At 37.7% G+C, this 19,360-nt stretch overlaps 1 pseudogene; it reads right to left on the reverse strand.

Moving 5' to 3' along the window:
- The window catches only part of LOC137035715 (NLR family CARD domain-containing protein 3-like), a 40,020-nt pseudogene extending 29,985 nt beyond the window's left edge, over window positions 1-10,035 (reverse strand).
- Between the last annotated feature and the right edge of the window lie 9,325 nt (window positions 10,036-19,360).

Here is a 19,360-nt window from a genome sequence, read left to right on the forward strand (position 1 = left end):
TCACAAAGCTAAAGTCAGACCATGCTGTTTTTGCTGTTAATCTTAAAATTATACAGTAATTTAAATGAAAAACAACTGATCATGCTCATGTTCATAACATCTTTGTTGGGATTGTGATAAAAATCCAGTGTTTGCCTCTTATATCAAAGAGCTACACATTTTTTGAACAAATAAACAACAAATAAATTGGCTTTAAAAAAAAATCTGCAACCAGTATCAGAATCAGCCACTTTGCTTCTGTTGGCCATGAAAAATCAAAATAGGTGCATCACTAATAAGAATTAAAAAATAAATAAATAAAGGATTATTTAAAAAAAAAAAAATCGAATAGTTTTTTTTTTTCTTTGCTGTTTGTTGTTTATATGGTTAATATATTAATGCAGCTATCAGTGCATTAAGGTTAAATATTAGTATAAACATATTTATACTAGGGATAGTTCAAACAAAATGATCATATTTTTTTCCAAACCTGTAAAATGTGGTGGTGGAGAGATGCAAAAAACTGTTGAGAAACCATCGGTGAGTCAGCTTTGAATATAGACCTTCTCTCGAGATTATTGGGTAAATTATTTCACTTCATTTTCTTTATAAACATTCTAAATGTTACAAACAAACTTTGTCAAACAATTTAAACCATTGTGTCATCTCGACTCTATACACCTATAAAACAACCTATATTATTAACAATATTTTGTTATTTAATATTTTGTATTCCTTCTCATGCACATCTTTACAAATATAAAAATATAATTTAGGAATGATATGTCAATAGTAAATATATATGGATGTGATGTTAAAAGAAACAAATCTTAAAAATCTTAACAAATCTTTCTTAATTTGTTTATCAAGATACTGAAATTCTTTACCAACACATAGGTTATGTCTAATAAACTGCAGATATTTTATATATTTTGTAACTGATGTTAAAAATAGAATTTAGTAGAAAACCAAATCCTGGTGGTTAGAGGTTATTTTTAATTCAGGTTAATATTCATTAATAATTTCAAGTCATTTGTGTTAAGTATTTCAGAGTATTCCAAAGTATTTAGATTAAGTTACTAAAGTTGAGTAATGTAACGAAATACATTACAGATTACTTTTTAAAGCATGTATTTTGTAATCTGTAGTGAAATACATTCTAAAAGTAACCTTCCCAACCCTGCATGTATCTGTCTTTATGCAGAGCTACCTCACAGCTTCAGCTATAATGCACCTTTTCTTTACCTTTTCTGATATATATATTAAAAGGGTCATGTTAGGGTTATGTAGGAATAACACCCAGTGGACGAAATAGGTACTGCAGTCCAAATTCAAAATATTGTTTGCCCTGCCCCCTCCTTCAAAGACGCGGGTGGCCAGCTTGGACACGCAACAAGAGGGAGCGCAATTGACCCTTCGCTAAGCCACGCCCGAAAACCGTCACAGGCCAATCGTGGTTTAGCAACCGTTACTAGGCGCGGGAGGTCTGTCAAGCTTTCGAGCGAGGGAACACACCGAAGCGTTGTGCTTATGGATTGTGTTAACCTGATACCCGGTATCCTGGTAAAGGTATTGGGGTGGTGGAATTTTTTTCCCTTCCCGAAACCTAAAACCCAAATGGAGAAATGCCGGTGTTCTGACAATTTGTGCTACCCTGTCAGATTTTGCTACCTCCCATTGAAACAGTAGGTAACGTTAGCAAAATCTGACAAAATCCGAAAAATGCTAACGTTACCTATCAGATTGTGCTTCCAGCGTGATATTAACATCTACACCTACCCCAACACTAAACAATAAACACTAAAATTATACCCTTATAATAATACAAGTACAGTAATTTTGTGTTATTTTTTCATGACAACAATGATGTAATATTGATGTATGTATATGCAGTAAGCCCGGGTAGGACAATCTGATGGACAGGTTAGCTAGCTATAGCTAACTCAGCACATCATTGCTTGGAAATAATGACGGTTCTTTGTTCATAATGCATATATTTGAACGTGAAATAAAATGATTAAAGGCAAGACGGAGTAACGTTAGCCTGGCACGCTAAAAATATAAGCGGGAGAATGTTATCATTGCAAAGTGGTCAGGGTGACGTCTTGTGTTTATTCCACAAGACTTATGGATAAGCTGTTTGATTTATAATTATTAGGTTATTTTCACAAATTTCACTTAACCTTCTGTGGATGAACAAAGCTTTTCCTCAATAAATTGTGTGTTTCCCATTTGAATGGTCAGCTTATGAGGCGGCTGCTGCTCACGCTGGGAGCTTTAGCTTCAATTTTGATCAAATTATTTTCTAATCGGTTGCATATTATGTCATGGATATATCCCTTGAATGCATACTGCAGTCCCTTTTGCCTTGCTCTCTCAGATATTTCACCTGTTCGCCAAAAATGACTAATTATCTCCTTGAAAATGTCTGACACCGGTGCATACATACTGTAAATGACTTGCCAGACGCGAAAGCTTGACAGGCGGGGCTTAGCGAAGGGTCCATTCACAATGAAAACTGAGGAGACTTAAACAATCAACATGAGTTGATTTATCTGTGTTTTAATATGCTGTCGTTCATAGATATTTTTAGATGGATGCAGAGGCTTTTTTAGGTCAGGTAGAATCTGCGATTCTCTGACCCAGTTTGTTTGCTGGTTTCCATGGCTGCAATACGCAGTGTTTTCCGCCAACTGGCAACCTGTGATGTTGAAATATTGTTTTTCTGAGAAACAAGTAGGTGAACTTAGCATGTTTCCTAAATATCTGCAAACATATTGGGGTATTTTTTATGCTTTATTAAAGTAAAAATCTTACATATAGCCCCTTTAAGATCTATATCTGTTTAAAATTTCATCTTATGTTGGTAAGGCACCAAGAGTATGTGATTTTTGCATTTCACATTTTTTCGTGAATTTAGAATAAATTGTAGAGCGAAAGTTATTGATGAATCATGATTTGTTTCTGAGAAAGTTCATACGCATATTTCACACACAAATTTGTGCGTATGCATTCTGAGTGAATGAGACCCTAAGATCTATGGGGAAAAAATGGACACCAATCAGATTCAAGCATTGAATGTCTCTGCAGTATAACTAAAGCTTGTTACAAAACTCCTCCAGCTTGACATACTTGAGTTTGTCCAGTCTGTAGTTGGGCTGGTTGAGTTTATCGGAGAGATGCTTGATTCCTGAATCTCCTGGGTGATTGTAGCTCAGATCCAGCTCTCTCAGGTGTGAGGGGTTTGAACTCAGTGCTGAAGACAGATAACGACAGCCTTCTTCTGTCACCATACAGCCAGACAGCCTACAATCACACACAGCAACATCAACCAGACATTAGTTTGACAATCAGATCAGTCATTATCACACACTGACCTGTGCAGTTTGCATTTGCAGGTATTTTCTGTGGATTCAGTCACAAAATTAACAAAAGTGTCTGTGGAAATGTACTAGAGTAAAAGTTTTAATTTACTTGTATTAATGTAGTGAAGTCAACAGACACATTTATACTCATTAGCATTATAGAAAATGTTTTTCAAACATTTACATTTATTTCTGCCATTACGTAGGTATTATTTATTTTCAACCATTTAAAAAACTTAACCTCCAGTAATTTCCAATGATTTTTTAAAAATTTTTTAATACATTGTTTTAAATTGAAAATATAGTTTACATGATTCATTCAATTTTTAATTGAATATAATGAGACAAAAAACATTAACAAAGTCCTTTTAAGAGGGAATGTGTGCATATTATAAATTAAATATCATTTACAAATAGTTCAAATTTATGGAGCCAAGCACAGGACATACAGATAAAAAAGTAAATCATGCGCAAGTCATTCCCTCAAATTTAATTTTCTTCTTATCTTTGATTTACTTCATATAACTGCCATTTGTGTGGTGGTAAATTTGGATCTTGGCTAAGATGTTAAGGGTGTACCGCACACAGCCACTAGATGGTGCTACCAGTTTGTGTGTCAGAAGCAATCCATGCATTAAATAAATGTATTTGAAACAGCATTTTGCAATATGTTTAGTCATTACACTTCAATGAGAGCACATGTCAGTATTATTGGTAATTTATTGTAATAGCATTGTGTTCATTTTATGGAAAACCATTGTTAAATATTTTCTTATTTATTGGGCTTCACTTTTTGACTTTCTCTGTGTCTTGGGATTTTTCCATTGTGCACATCATGTACCTACCTAGACAAAACAAGAAGTAGTAGTCCTTGGACACACTGACACTCTCACACGCAACCAGAAGTTGAAGACACACACACATTTATGCACATACATTACTTATTTGTTATTATATTACTTGAAATGCCATACATGGTAAGGTTTGATTTTTAAGTCGTATGATTGGATGCTCATGCCATCGTGGAGATTGTTGTTTGACCTATGTCTATAAATATGACCCTTCTTCCTGAATAAATCTGAGAATGCTTTGTACCACACTTGATCTGTGTCTGCTTGGTCATTCTCCCGAGATCTTGTGCTGCTGCTGCCACACATCACAGGGGTTGAGGCGCCTGTTTCTAAACTGATGACTGAGACTACAAATATTCTACCTATTATTGAGATTTTGATCTAACAACCATTTACCTCAGTATCTGCAGTTGACAGTTTGGACTCTTCAGTCCATCAGACAAAAGTGTCACTCCAGAATCCTGCAGGTCATTGTTACTCAGGTCCAGCTCTCTCTCAGGACAGAGTTTGAGGATTGTAGAGCTGAAGACAAACTCTCACAGGAATGAGCGGTGAGATTACAGGACTGTAGCCTGTGTAGAGAACAAAACAAACAGAAATATGTATGCGTATTAAATAGGGTTTATAATCTAAAGCACAGATGACTTGCAGAATCCTTGAATGGAGTAGTTATGTTGAGGAAAAGCTAAAACAGTCAGATGTATTCAGTGATTATTGAATTTAAGAAAGAATTTAAGGCTACAAAAGAGAATTACACTGCATTCCAAATTATTATGCAAGAGACAAATCAGTAAGATTTCAGTACAATAAACATTCAGATTTTAGTTTTTCCAAGAAAATGTTTGTTTGTTTATTTATCCATGTCTTTTTAAATAACTGGTATCAATCTCAGACAAAATAATTTGCCAGGTCTATGGAAACCCTACTTAGAGGTTGTTCCACATTATTAAGCAAGTCACAGTTCTCATGCAATATGGGGAGGAAGAAAGATCTTTCTGAAGATGAAAAGCATGAAATGGTGCAATGTTGTGCAAAAGGCATGAAAACAACTAATATTGTGTGAAACTGAATGGAGATTATCGAATTATCATAAGATTTGTGAGTAATTTAGAGCACAGCAGAACTCGGTCAGATAAAGGCTTATTAATGAAAGTTCCTGTCAAAAAAATTAATTGTATTAAAAGGGCAGCTATAAAAAAAGCCAGTGTTGAGCAGCAAACAGGTATTTGAAGCTGCTGGTGTCTCTGGAGTCTCAAGAAGCTCTCCATGCAGGCTGGCAGTTGTGCGTAAATATGCATTTTAGACACCACTAACCAAACCTCACAAAGAGAAACATTTACAGTGGGTGTAGAAATACATGAAGACTCATTTTTAAATAGTTTTATTTACTGACTAATGCTGTACTACAATGGATGGTCTAAATGAATGGACTTCTGGATGGTTGGTGAATGGCCACCACGTTCCAACAAGACTGCGATGTCAGCAAGGAGCTGGTGGGTGATGATTTGGGCTGGAATACTGGGAAGTGAGATGGAGGGTATTAAAATGACTTTTGCAAGATATGTGGCGTTCATAACTGGCCATTTTCAGCTATGGTATAAAAAGGAGGATAGTGCATAGTACAATGCACTATTATACAATGCACTATGCACTATCACATGCTGCACAAAAACACCACAGCAATAAAACTGTTTGAAAATGTATTTCTACACCCACTGTAAATGTTTCTCTTTGTTAGGTTTGGATAGTGGTGTCTAAAATGCATCTTTACGCACAACTGCCAGCGTGCATGGAGAGCTTCTCAAGACTCCAGAGACACCAGCAGCTTCAAATACCTGTTTGCTGCTCAACACTGGCTTTTTTATAGCTGCCCTTTTAATACAATTAATTTTTTTGACAGGAACTTTCATTAATAAGCTTTTATCTGACCGAGTTCTGCTGTGCTCTAAATCACTAACAAATCTTATGATAATTCGATAATCTCCATTCAGTTTCACACAATATTAATTGTTTTCATGCCTTTTGCACAACATTGCACCATTTCATGCTTTTCATCTTCAGAAAGATCTTTCTTCCTCCCCATATTGCATGAGAACTGTGACTTGCTTAATAATGTGGAACAACCTCTAAGTAGGGTTTCCATAGATCTGGCAAATTATTTTGTCTGAGATTGATACCAGTTATCTAAAAAGACATGGATAAATAAACAAACAAACATTTTTTTAGAAAAACTAAAATCGGAATGTTTATTGTACTGAAATCTTACTGATATGTCAATTGCATAATAATTTGGAACGCAGTGTATATGGCATTCCTTAGATTATATAAGTGTAAAATGTTTCAATAATTCAACTCTTCATAAAGCATCAAACCAGGGCAGTTTACCAAATATTTTATGTACAGTTTATTTTAAAATTTCGTTGATTGTCACCACTGTTGAGGTTTGTATGACGAGTGTTCATATCTCAATGTGTAATGTTTAAAAAAATGTACAAACGATGATGTTGCGTCTTTGAAAGGGAATCTGTAGTCAACTTGTCTCATTTTTAATGCATCACACATATTTCTTATCACAACAAGTGATTTTCACATTTAATACCACTACCACTCTTCTATTTGCTTCATCATCAAACTACAAAACAGCACATGCTAAATTCATGAATGTGATCATGTTAATTGTTGTCGGTGTTTCTTACTGAGCTGATCTGGATTCTTTAACCACAGGCAGCAGCTTCTGGAGAACTTCATCTGCTGTATTTCGTGCTCCAGTAAACTGTTTTAGATCAAAAACATCCATCTTCTGTTCTGATGTCAGCAACACATAAACCAGAGCTGACCGCTGTGAAGAGGAGAGTTTGGTTTCTCCTATTTTTCCAGATTTCAGATAACGCTGGATCTCCTGCATCAGTGAATCATCACCCAGTTCACTCAGACAGTGGAACAGATTTATGGATCTCTCTGGAGAGCGATTCTCCCTGATCTTCTGCTTGATGTACTGAACTGTTTTCTCTTTGTTGTAGGAGCAGCTTCCTGTCTGTGTCAGTAGTTCTCGTAAGAGAGTCTGATTGGACTCCAATGAGAGACCCAGAAGGAAACGCAGGAAAAGGTCCAGATGTCCATTCTTACTCTTTAAGGCCTTATTTACAGCTCTATGATGCAGCTCAGATAATGAATGATATTTCTTCTTGTTTAAAATCTTAGACAGCAGACTTGGTTTGGTGACTTGTTCAAAGACATTTCTGTTCTCGTTTGTACAGTAAATGTGAGCATATAGAGCTGCTAGATGTTCCTGAAGGCTCAGATGAACAAAGCAGAAGACTTTCCCCTGATACAAGCCCAACTCCTCTCTGAAGATCTGAGTGCACAATCCTGAGTACACTGATGCTTCTGTCACATCAATGCCACACTCTCTCAGGTCTTCCTCATAGAAGATCAGGTTTCCTTTCACAAGCTGCTGGAAAGCCAGTTTCCCCAGTTTGAGAATCATGTCTTCATCTTTCACTTTCTTCTGATAGTCCTTCTCATGTTTGATGTTGGTCTGAAGGATGAGGAAGTGTGTGTACATTTGAGTGAGAGTCTTGGGAATCTCTCCTCTCTCTGCTTCACTCAACATCTTCTCTAGAACAGTGGCTGAGATCCAGCAGAACACTGGGATGTGACACATGATGTGGAGGCTCCTTGATGACTTCAGGTGTGTGATTATCCTGTTGGCCAGACTCTGATCACTGATTCTCTTCCTGAAGTATTCCTCCTTCTGTGGGTCACTGAAGCCTCGTACCTCTGTCACTCGATGGACACACTCAGAGGAGACGAGATCAGCTGCTGCTGGTCTGGAGGTGATCCAGATGAGAGCAGAGGGAAGCAGATTCCCCACAATGAGGTTCATCAGCAGCACGTCCACTGAGGCTGATTCAGATATATTACACAGTTTCACTTTGCTCTTAAAGTTCAGAGACAGACGACACTCATCCAGACCATCAAAGATGAACAACACTTTATATTCATCACTAGATATTTCCATTTCTTTAGTTTCAGGGAAAAATATATGAAGAAGATCTGAAAGACTGAGTGTTTTGTCCTTCATCAAGTTGAGCTCTCTGAAAGGAAGTGGAAATATGAGCTGGACGTCCTGATTCTCTTTCCCTTCAGCCCAGTCCAGGATGAACTTCTGCACAGAGACTGTTTTTCCAATGCCAGCGACTCCCTTTGTCAGCACAGTTCTGATGGGTTTGTCTTGTCCAGGTACAGGTCTAAAGATGTCATTGCATTTGATTGGTGTGTCCTCTGTTGCTGCTCTCCTGGATTGTGTCTCAATCTGTCTCACCTCATGCTCATTATTGATCTCTCCACTTTCACTCTCTGTGATGTAGAGCTCAGTGTAGATCTCATTCAGGAGTGTTGTGTTTCCCTGCTTTGCTGTTCCTTCATTCAGACACTGAAACTTCCTCCTCAGGTTTGATCTAAATGTGTTGAGGCTGTAGGCTTTATGACTGTAAAATAAAAACTCCACATTATTACATGGATTCATAAATGCAATGCCTAGTTCTGTATCATATATTCAAATTCAAATATCTGTTACAGAAATGTTTTACCTGAGATCAGGCTGTGTTTCTCCACTCTTTAAATGTATTGGCTGATCTATAGACGCATCACTCTTCATAGACTCTGTTTCTGATCTCTTCTGATGAACTGAGCTAAAAAAGAGAGAGATTAATGTAAATACTTCAAATTATAGTATTCAACAACTCAATTCTTTATTTATCATTAAAGAAATAACTCAATGTGTTTTACATTATAAAGTAAAGATAAAAATACCCACAAAGAAAGCAGAAGAAGACTGTCCTATCTCTTGTAGAAAATACATGATAATATAGAATGCCATACTATAATCATGTTTTTATAGAAATGTTATACCTGAGGCCAGTCCATGTATCTTCACTCTTAAACTTTAATGGATGACCCATAGACGCATTACTCTTCATAGACACACAGCTTGGCTCTGGTTCTGATCTCTTCTGATGAACTGAGCTAAAACACAACATCATTTATGATTACAATCATCTTTAGATAATATGCATAATTTTTTTTTTTTTTTTTTTTTTAAATTATGAAAAGCACTCAAGGAGGCATATCATTTTCAATAAATGTTAAACTTAAAAAAAAACAGAAAAATAAAAAAAAATATGTAGACACTCATTTCCTCTATAACATAAGGCAGTGGTTCCCAAACCTGTCCTGGAGGACCCCCAGCACTACACATTTTGGATGTCTCTCTCATTTAACACACCTGATTCAACTCATCAGCTCATTAGTAGAGACTGCAAGACCAGAAGTAGGTGTGTCAAATAAGGGCGACATACAAAATATGCAGTGTTGGGGGTCCTTCAGGACAGGTTTGGGAACCACTGACATAAGGATATGTAATGATTTACTCAAAGTACCTGTGTTCTGGAAAATAATCTTGATTTCTGGATGTTTGTGTGTCGTCCATGATGGATCTGAACAGTTTGATCTCCACCTCTGACTCTAGACGGAAGTGACAAACAATCACAGAAACTAAAGTAATCAAACAGCTTTTATAAATCATCTGAATGATCTTGAGCTGGAGAAATAGATCATCATCACATTAAAATACATGAAGTTAGTCACATGTAAACACAAATGCTCTTTAGACTTTTACACAATCACAGTCAGCATTAAGCACACAAGAAACATTGTTCATTTTCTTTAGGTTGAAGAATATCATACATACCAATTCACAGAAATCCTACAGCTTTTCCATCGAGTAGATACACATAAATTCCTGCCTAAACTTTTATAATCGACTCTATTACAGTTTTAAAGATATTCTGTCTGGTAAATGATCGATTCTGTCGGTTTAAAATGGCGAAACATTAGCTCTGAAGATTACTTTCACTTTCATTTAGACAGCAGGTGACTGAAACAGGTGTTGTGCTGAAATCGGTGATCTATCGAAAACTGTCGCCAGGTGTCGCTGTTCAGCAAATGTTCTCGCGAGAGCGTGATGACGTGCAGTGGGCAGACGCTGAAGCGAAATGATAGTGTAAAATATGTTTAATGTTTAAAAAACTATCAAAGATATTGTGGCGAGCATAGACATGCTTGTATAGAGAATAAATTAAACATTAATTAGTTATACAAAGAATGGTTTCATTTTATATTCTCGTTGTCTGATACACGCATATTATATTTATTCTTATTACTATCAAATAGAATCACCCAATAATGTTGGAGATCCTATAGTTATATTTGATATTTTTAAATATAGTTTTATATTGATCAGTCTATAGGGTCACAGAATCTGACGGGTCAAACATGAAAAAAAAAAAAAAACCTTAATACAGTAATTTTTATAGTAAATACTAGTGTTTTTGAACCAAACTATAGTAAAGTACTTGAATTAATTTGTTGTGTTAATTCTATAGTTGCTGTGGTAATATAACAACTATAGTAATATAACATTACTTTACTCAATACTGTACTAAGTTTTCTACTACTATAGTACAGTGTTTCTCAAACTTTTTCTGCCATTCCCCACTTTGGAGGTAAGGAAGGGTTCCTGTCCCCAATCGCTCCAACAAAATGGTAATAAACTAGGCTTTAAGTTTAACTATTCAAATTTATTCAAATGTATTTCATTAACATCAAATTTAAATATAATAAAATAATAATAATGCAATTGTTACATTTTGCCTCTGATAACATCAAATTCAGAGAAATTTAAAGTGTGGACTAGTTGTGCTTTGCTTAATTTTTTCACTTCAGAAAACTGTTAGCAAAAAGAACAAACAAAATTTACAAAAAAATGATCATCTTATTCACTATTTTAGTGGCTGCAATGAGCCTGTTTTGTGGTACACATCTTTTCAAAGCGAGGTTGTAGGCTTGATACTGCCACTCTCAAGTCATGTTCAATCTTAAGATGAGATCTGTATTTTGTTTTCAGCGAAGCAACAGCTGAAAATCCCATCTCACAGAGATAAGATGTAGCAAAGGGGAGAGGAATGGTCAGACTCCTCTGCCCAATGAGTGGATACTCTTTCTCCACTCCAAGCCAGAATTCACTCAGTGTCTGAACTTGAAACCTCAGCCTAAGAGTGGAGTCGCTCGTCATCTCAACGAACTGGTCCTCTTCTGCAGGGCTGAAATCTGCAGGTGCTGCAGATACAATATTAATTTTGACAACAGTCTTTTAGCATTCATTATAAATAAATGAACAATATATGACTATAATGAAAAAAGTAAGTCAATAAAATGAAAATACCAATCTGCTGTATTGAATGGATCGATTATCCGGTTATACTGGACGCTGTTGTTTGGAAAGTATTTTTAAACAATTCTGTCAATGTAGAGATGTGCTGTTTGACACATGATCACTGTGGTGGCTCCAGAAGAACTGGTTTCAGCAATTTCACTCAGATTCTCAAAGGCATCAGTACTTCTTTGATCCCCATACCTCGAGCTTTCGGATGAATGCAGTGATCTTGTCTGCTAGGTGAGGCAGATGCTTGTCTCTGCCTTGAAGATGAATATTTAATTCGTTCAGCTTTCCAAATACATCACTAAGATAGGCCAGTTTCATCAGAAACTGTTCATCACTGAACTTGCCTGCAGCGTCATACATGTGTTCCTCTTCCTAATCTCCGCTCTAAGCTCAAAAACTCACAACAACACTTTGCCTCGGGACAGCCACCTTGCCTCGCTGTGAAATAACACAGCTGTAGGATCAGCTCCCGTCTCTTCACAGAGTGAGGAGAACATTCACGCTTTCAAGGGTCGGGTTTTGATGAAATTGACCATGGCCACAACGTCTGTCAAGACCTTGTTTAGTTCGGGGCGGAGCTGCTTTGATGCGAGCACCTCCCTGTGAATAACACAGTGTGTCCATTGCGCTTGTGGAGCGACCCGCTTTATAAGTGCCTGCAGTCCTTTCCTTCTTCCTGCCATGGTCTGAGCACCATCGGAGCAAGAGCCTAAACAGTTTTCCCATTTCAGATCATGTTCTGTGAGATAACTGTCAAGAATCTTAAAGAGTTCATCAGCCGTCGCCCTAGTTTTGGACATATTTGCAAAACAGCAAATCCTCTCTCTGTGACTCAGAATGTACAAAGCGGACATATGAAATGAACTAACAATCTTGATTGCTGACAGTAGCCTCATCTACTTGCAGTGCAAATCGTGTGTCTCTGAGTTTTTCCATGAGTTGATCCTCAAGATCATCTGAAATGTTGTGTATTCGTTGTGTAAATGTGTCGTTTGACAGGGGTATAGCTTTCAGTTTGGCAGTGCTTGTCTCATCCAGCATAATTGCCACCATGTCCTGAGCAGCGGGGAGAAGGAGCTGCTTGGCTATCGGATGAGGTTTCTTGCACTGGGCAATCCTGTACGCAACTTTGAAAGACGCCATTTGTGCATTTCTATTAACGGCTGTAGATTTTAGCATTCGACTTTCCTGCTGACGGTATTCTGAGAGTTTTCTTTGGAAGAAGTCAACCGACTTGTTAATGTGTTCGGGATGTTTTGTCTCTAAATGTCGTCTTAATTTGTCGAGCCTCATGCTATCTGCTGCTAATGTTTTGAGGCAGAGAACACACGCAGGTCTCTCATCGGCCCCCACCGCACCAACCGTAAATCCAAGACCAAGATATGCCTCATCATAGTTTATTTTCGCTGGCTTTTTGGTTGATCAGGTCCACTGTATGTCTTGGTTTTCTCTGCTGGTGTTGAATAAGTTTTCTTATCATTCCATGACACAAACTTATCCATTGCTACCTTTTATGCCCGCTACCGCCTCTCCACATTAAAGCTTGTGTTCGCTTCAATTAACATGCCGACGTTAACGTTAAATTATTCTCGTAGACTACTATGGTTCCACGTGACATTTTCTTAGCAGTCTAATGTTGTTTTAAGTAAGGCTTGCATTTAAATGTGTCACTGTTTTGTTTTTAGTGTATGGTCAATAAATAAAGGAATTAATAGAGATGAATAATTAATAGAGACAAAAATGACCAAATTTCCTCCCGTTTGTCTCTATTCCCCACCAGTGGGGTGCTCCACACTTTGAGAAACGCTGTTATAGTATAATCTGCGTTAGGCCTGGGACACTCTTGACATTTGTCAAATCTTAACTGATTGTAAATCTGTAGGAGACCACAGACATAAAGACAGTTTCAGCTGATTTTATCATTATAATCCTCTGAACACACACTAGATGATTATAATGTAATATTCAGTTCCTGTATGCTCCGCCCACTGTTCAGTTTTATCTTCGGATCACAATATGTCTGATAGATTATTTCGATAAGGTAATACAGCCGAATGGACACGCGCACATTTACATATTCAACTGTTCATAATCTTTACATAATAGGCTAAAATGATCGGCTTTGCACAAGCTTTTATTAGAAAGCTTTCATCAGGGTTTAATGTCGTCTCCTAACGTTAGAGATACAAAAAACTAATCGAGCACATATTTCTGTTTTTCCTCGTCTCATATTTTGAAGTTGTACGTTACTGTGTCTCTATAGTTGTTTATTTTGCAGCATCGTGACTTTCACTAGAATGACTGAAATAAAATTCAGATCTAACTGCATGTTTTAATAAAGATTTTAAAATGTTCTCTGATGTTGTTTTGAGTTCATTCTTGTCAGTTTTCAATCATTGGGTCATGCTGACACAACACATTTAGGCTACTTTGGGCATTATCTAAATGATTTGACTAATATTTACACTAAAAGTTATTTTTTCAATTAATTATTTTTTATTATTGATGTATTTATTTTTGAAGGACTGCACTGACACTGATGAGAACTGAACTAAGCTGGACGCTGAAAAACTGTTTTCTGCAGAGCTGCTATAGAGTCAAACTGAACTAATTTAACAATGGATCTGCATCATCACTGAACTGACCTCAGTTCAACAACACTATTGTCTTTTTAGAGAATTGATCTCTGTTTGCATCATTGAATCATTATTTTCCTGATGATCATTAAAGCTGATTTGAAACAATCTGTATTATATAAAGTCTAAATAAATGTCTTTGACTACTAATTTTTTTTGTTTGTTTGTTTTTAGTTTTTATGCACATTCACTAATAGTAAATGTAAATTTATGCCGTTTTTTTCATGACTTCATGTTGTAGTTTGCAGAAGCTGTCCTAACAGGGTTAGTTTGATGTTTGAGGACAGATCTGATTCGACATAGGCCTGTGTCTGCTGAAAGCAACAGGTGCTTATATATAACATATACTGCTGAATATAGCTGTAAGACTGATGCTGGACCGTCTGGACCAAGAGAGGGCGACTCTTTGAGAAAACAAAGGAAATTAACATTTGAACTCTCTCTTGCAAAATTAACATCCCCGTCCGAGACTCAATCACACCGAGTCAATCACATCTCAGCATTACCTTAATCTACATTTCCTTTCCTTCACCCCCTCTTCCCCCATCTCTTCTCTTTACATGCAGAGATGACCTGAAACTCACCCAAAATCTATATGGTTTAATGTGAACAGTTATCATACAACACTATACATGTTTGGTATCATTTGAAATGTCTCAGAGCAACTGGTACAAAGGTCTCATTCCCACAGAAGTAAACCAGAAGGTAATAAAGGTTTAAAGATTTTAGAGATATTTTGCTCTCTGTAATGGGTGTGTCCACCTTCACAGGGTCTTTCATGAAAATGTCCTTCTGTCCTCAAAAGATGTAAACTACTCAGTCTAGGACCCTGATTAATGCAAATTCCCATTGTGAACTCATGTTTCCATGTTTCCATTTGAAAGAAGTTTCTGTCTTGGTCTGAGTATTTAAAGAGATGTTGCAGGAGGCTCAGGAGGATCATCGTTCAGAGTGTCCTACTTACTTTTCTGAAACGATACATCCTCAGTGACGTGTGCAACCTTCAAACGAGACACAGCTAATGTATGAGAATGACACAGAAGAGAAGATATTTTTGAATAAAGTCTAGTTCCTGCGCAGAATCCGGGTCCTTCAGCCAATAGTTGTAGGAACTATGAAAAGGTTCCTCCGGTGCGAAAGCCCCTCATGACTTGAGCGTGATCTGGACATGCTGCTGAAGAATGAACCTCTGAGGAGCAGCAGAGAACAAGTTGTAAAGTTTCTGAACTATGCCAAAGAAGCTGAAGACATCTACTGACTGCTTTGTTGAATCTGCACCCATTAGATTTAGGGAGTGTGTTCCTCCTGGAGCATAAAGAGCACGAGCGTCTCTTTCATCAGCCTGACCTGCACTCCTTCATGTTGGAGCCATTATCATGTGACTGACCCCTGCAGTCTTGAAAACAGATGCCCAGCTCCTCCAGCTTGTTCAGAATCAATGAAGATAGGCCAAAGCCAGTGGACTCTGGAGCAGGAAACCCAGAAAGTGCTCTTTAATCTCTGGAGGTGTTGACGTGGAGACAATCTGACGTTTGTTCCTGGTGACTGATGTATCAGTCTAAAATGATAGCAGAATACTTTGACTGCTTTATTTCTGTCACCACAGTGCTGAGTATTTTCCCACTTACACAAACAATGAGTTCATTTTGGATTGTTTTCCTCAAGTAGTGTGATTTTCACCAGATTGATGCGTCTGACACGGTCATTTAAAACTGGATCATATTTTGTAAGATATTCTGCCTCTTTCAGAAGCTGCTGTTGTTTGGCCTGTTGATGGAGTCTGCTGATCCTCTGAGAACAAGGTTTCTTTCAGACAATGATTGAATGATGCTGATCAAGTGTTTGAGTCCCTCTCTCCATCGATCTGCTCTGCTTGAGAGAGCTGTCGCAGTGTGGTCTGTTGATTTTCCTGCTTTACAGTTTTTTATTCACTTTGGTACTGTTTTCACATGTAAAGGCCCTTTCACACATGACGCGGTATGCGCTGCGCTATGAAACCCATTCATTTCAATGGTTTGCGCCGCGTGAGGACGGTTTGTTGATGCATCGACCAAAGCACAGCTTGCACACTCGCCCCGGTCAAAGTTCAGAATAGTTCAACTTTTGCCGCTGCGCTCTGTGATGATTACCCGTGCGGCCAATAGAAACGGGGCATCCAAACAAGCGTAGAAAGCAAAATGGACAAAAAGATTGTACTTTGTGTGTCGGATATGATACTGTAGCTGTATGAGCTGTATGATACAAGTTTACGCTCCTATAGACATCGGAAGAAAAGCTGTGACATGGAAACACATATCAATTCAAGTTGGCATGTCAGGTGTGTTTTAAAGGGCACCTATTATGCAAAATTCACTTTTACATGGTGTTTGACCATAAATGTGTGTTGGCAGTGTGTGAGCAAAACCACCCTAGAATGAGAAAAATCCACCCAGTGGTTTTTTTACAATCTCAATAATTCATAAGCACTGTCTCAGAACGCCCTGTTCTAAGATTGCTCTCACTGTGACGTAGAATTGCGCTAAGCCCCACCCACGTGGTTTGATTGACAATCTGGTTTTGGCATAGACCCCGCCGTCGGTGATCTGTCAACCATCCTCCATTGTTTCAACGACAGCCGGTAATGTCTCCTAAGAAACATAAGTGTTCTGTTGTGGGATGTAATAATGAACATAGTAGTTTTCACTTACTTCCGACATCAGAGCCACTGAAAACGCAGTGGATGGATTTTATTTACGAAGGAAAGGCGCCACTCAAAATTCCAAAATACGTTTATGTTTGCGCGAATCATTTTTTGACTGACTGTTTTGAGAACGAGGGTCAATTCAAAGCAGGTCTTGCTTCAAAGTTAATCCTCAAGTGTGGATCGTTGCCTACTGTTCGCGATCCAACGTCACCTCCAGAAGAAGTAAGTGTATTTAATATTTTTTGAGCAAAAGTCATTTCAGTCGATGTCAGCCAATTCAATAACAAATGCGTCTAAAGTTGTTGTCGTCGTCGTAGAATGTCTGTGTATATAATTTAAACCTTGTTTGCATAGTGTGTATCCACACGTATATATATATATATTTAAAGATATTGTATTAAAAACTGTGTATGTTTTCTGTAAAGACAAGACATCAAAATTGCTATGTTTATACAAAGGCCAGCACATCGACACGAAGCTGTAGAACGAGGGATATTGGCGTGCAGACAGAAACATCACAGCTATGCAGACAGTTTTATGTCACGTATTATTTTTTGCAACAATTACAAATGTAAATAAATTAATACCTGTTCTATCTCCCTGCAGCATATATTTTCTGGTTCTGTAGCCATCTTCTCACATTTGCCACATAAGCACCTGTACGACAAGTAATGTCAACATGACGCAACCGTTCCCTCGCATAAATATAATTTCGTTTGTACTTAGCAAACGTTATCACAGTATTTGTGTTTGTAGTTTCAAAAAATTGCGCGAACGTTATCACAGTGTGTGTGTGTGTGTTGCACATCCATAATTGCAAAGGGGACGCGATTAAAACTCTATAAGTACATAAATGTATCAAATAACCATTCAGAGACGTCCTGCTCCATTCTCAATTGTGTTTCTTCTGCCGGAGTCTCTTCATCATCTGGGTCTGATTCCGGTTCAAACATGTACGGCTGAATGCCATACAAAACAGCGGGTCTCTCACTCTCAGCCATTCTGCTTCTGTTTATTGCCATAGGTATGCAAGTTACGCCCTCATCCAAAGGCAGGGCGGGGATATGCAGCTCATTTACATTTAAGGTGGTACACACCAAAACAGCTCTTTTTAAAACAGGCCCCAAAAATGACATTTTCAAATGGTTATAATAAATTAACTGTGGGGTATTTTGTGCTGAAACTTCACAAATACATTCTGGGGACACTCAAGACCAATATTACATCTTGTAAAAAGGGGCATAATAGGTGCCCTTTAAGTCAGGTAGCATGTTGGTAGACAATATGTGTTAACATAGCTTAGGTTTCGATAAGTGTTCCCCATGGATAGCTCTATACTTGTTCGAGGTATTGTTTCAGAGGAACAGTTTTCAAATGTGTTATTAAAAAATAGTAACACATTTCCTCCACTTATTTAGAGGATGAGTGTAAAAGGCGTTGGAAAAATCTCAGGGACAGATATATAAAGGAGAGAAAGGCCATGAGGGAGAAGAAGAGTGGTGCAGGGGCAGAACAGAAAACCACATGGAGATATTTCTCCATTATGAGTTTCTTGGAGCCTCATGTCAGAGAGAGGGCCACTTCCTCCAATAGAAGAGAGATCCTCTAGCCCCCACGCCCTCCAGGTTACCTCATCACCACTGATTGGTCACCCAACTGAAACCTTTACCCTGAGTTGAAATCGAGTTCTTGTCTGTTCTACATAGGGCTGAGTTTTCCTGAGAAATAGCTTCTTGATCTCATTTCTTCCTTGGTGTCAGCTTTAATGTTCAAATACTTTAATTTTTTATTCTAAAGCATACACAACTTATCTTAAGTGTTCTGCTATACATAAAGGATAAGACAAACATTGTCCAAGAAAACTGTTAATAAATCCAGTTATTTTGTAACAGAACTGAGCTCATGATTTGTGTTTTGATTCAGATGTTACAGTGATGAATCACTGTTTAGTGTATGAACTATGCAGTTGCAGTTGCAAATGTTTTTTCAAACTATTAAAACACATGACAGATGTAATGTGTGAATGTAATGTGTATGTTTAGTCAGGAATCGGATCTTTCCAGAATAAGTGAGTGGCTCTTAAAAGAGCCTTTGTGTTATGAAAAGCACAGCAGGTGAGGGGTGCAGAGATGACATGTGGGCAGATCAGGCTATGTTGTGTTGCCAGGGCACTTCACCAGTGACAGAAGAAAAGTACCTCTTGAAGGACTCCCGAACAGCTATGGCCTCTTGGGTGGAGCTGTTGGTGCCCACTCTCCTTGCACGTGTCAGTCACATTGATTCACATCTGGCTAGAGACTGACGTGATCGACGTGGGACCATATCCTATGAGTACAGTAAGTCATCTCATCAATTTGCTGAGGAATATTTGTGTCCAGGCAGCTGGTAGGTTAGTTAACAGTCTGACCAGAGTACGTCACGTGAACTAGTCTAGCTAGTAGGGATGGGCATTTTTCCAAAATATTGTATTTGAATATTAAAAAAATGAATATTCGTGTATTTAAATGACGTTATTTTGAATAAATGAGACACACGTTTTTTAATTTTATTTTTTATTCGAG

Source organism: Chanodichthys erythropterus, chromosome 14 (genome assembly GCF_024489055.1).
Source record: "Chanodichthys erythropterus isolate Z2021 chromosome 14, ASM2448905v1, whole genome shotgun sequence".
NCBI lineage: Eukaryota > Metazoa > Chordata > Actinopteri > Cypriniformes > Xenocyprididae > Chanodichthys > Chanodichthys erythropterus.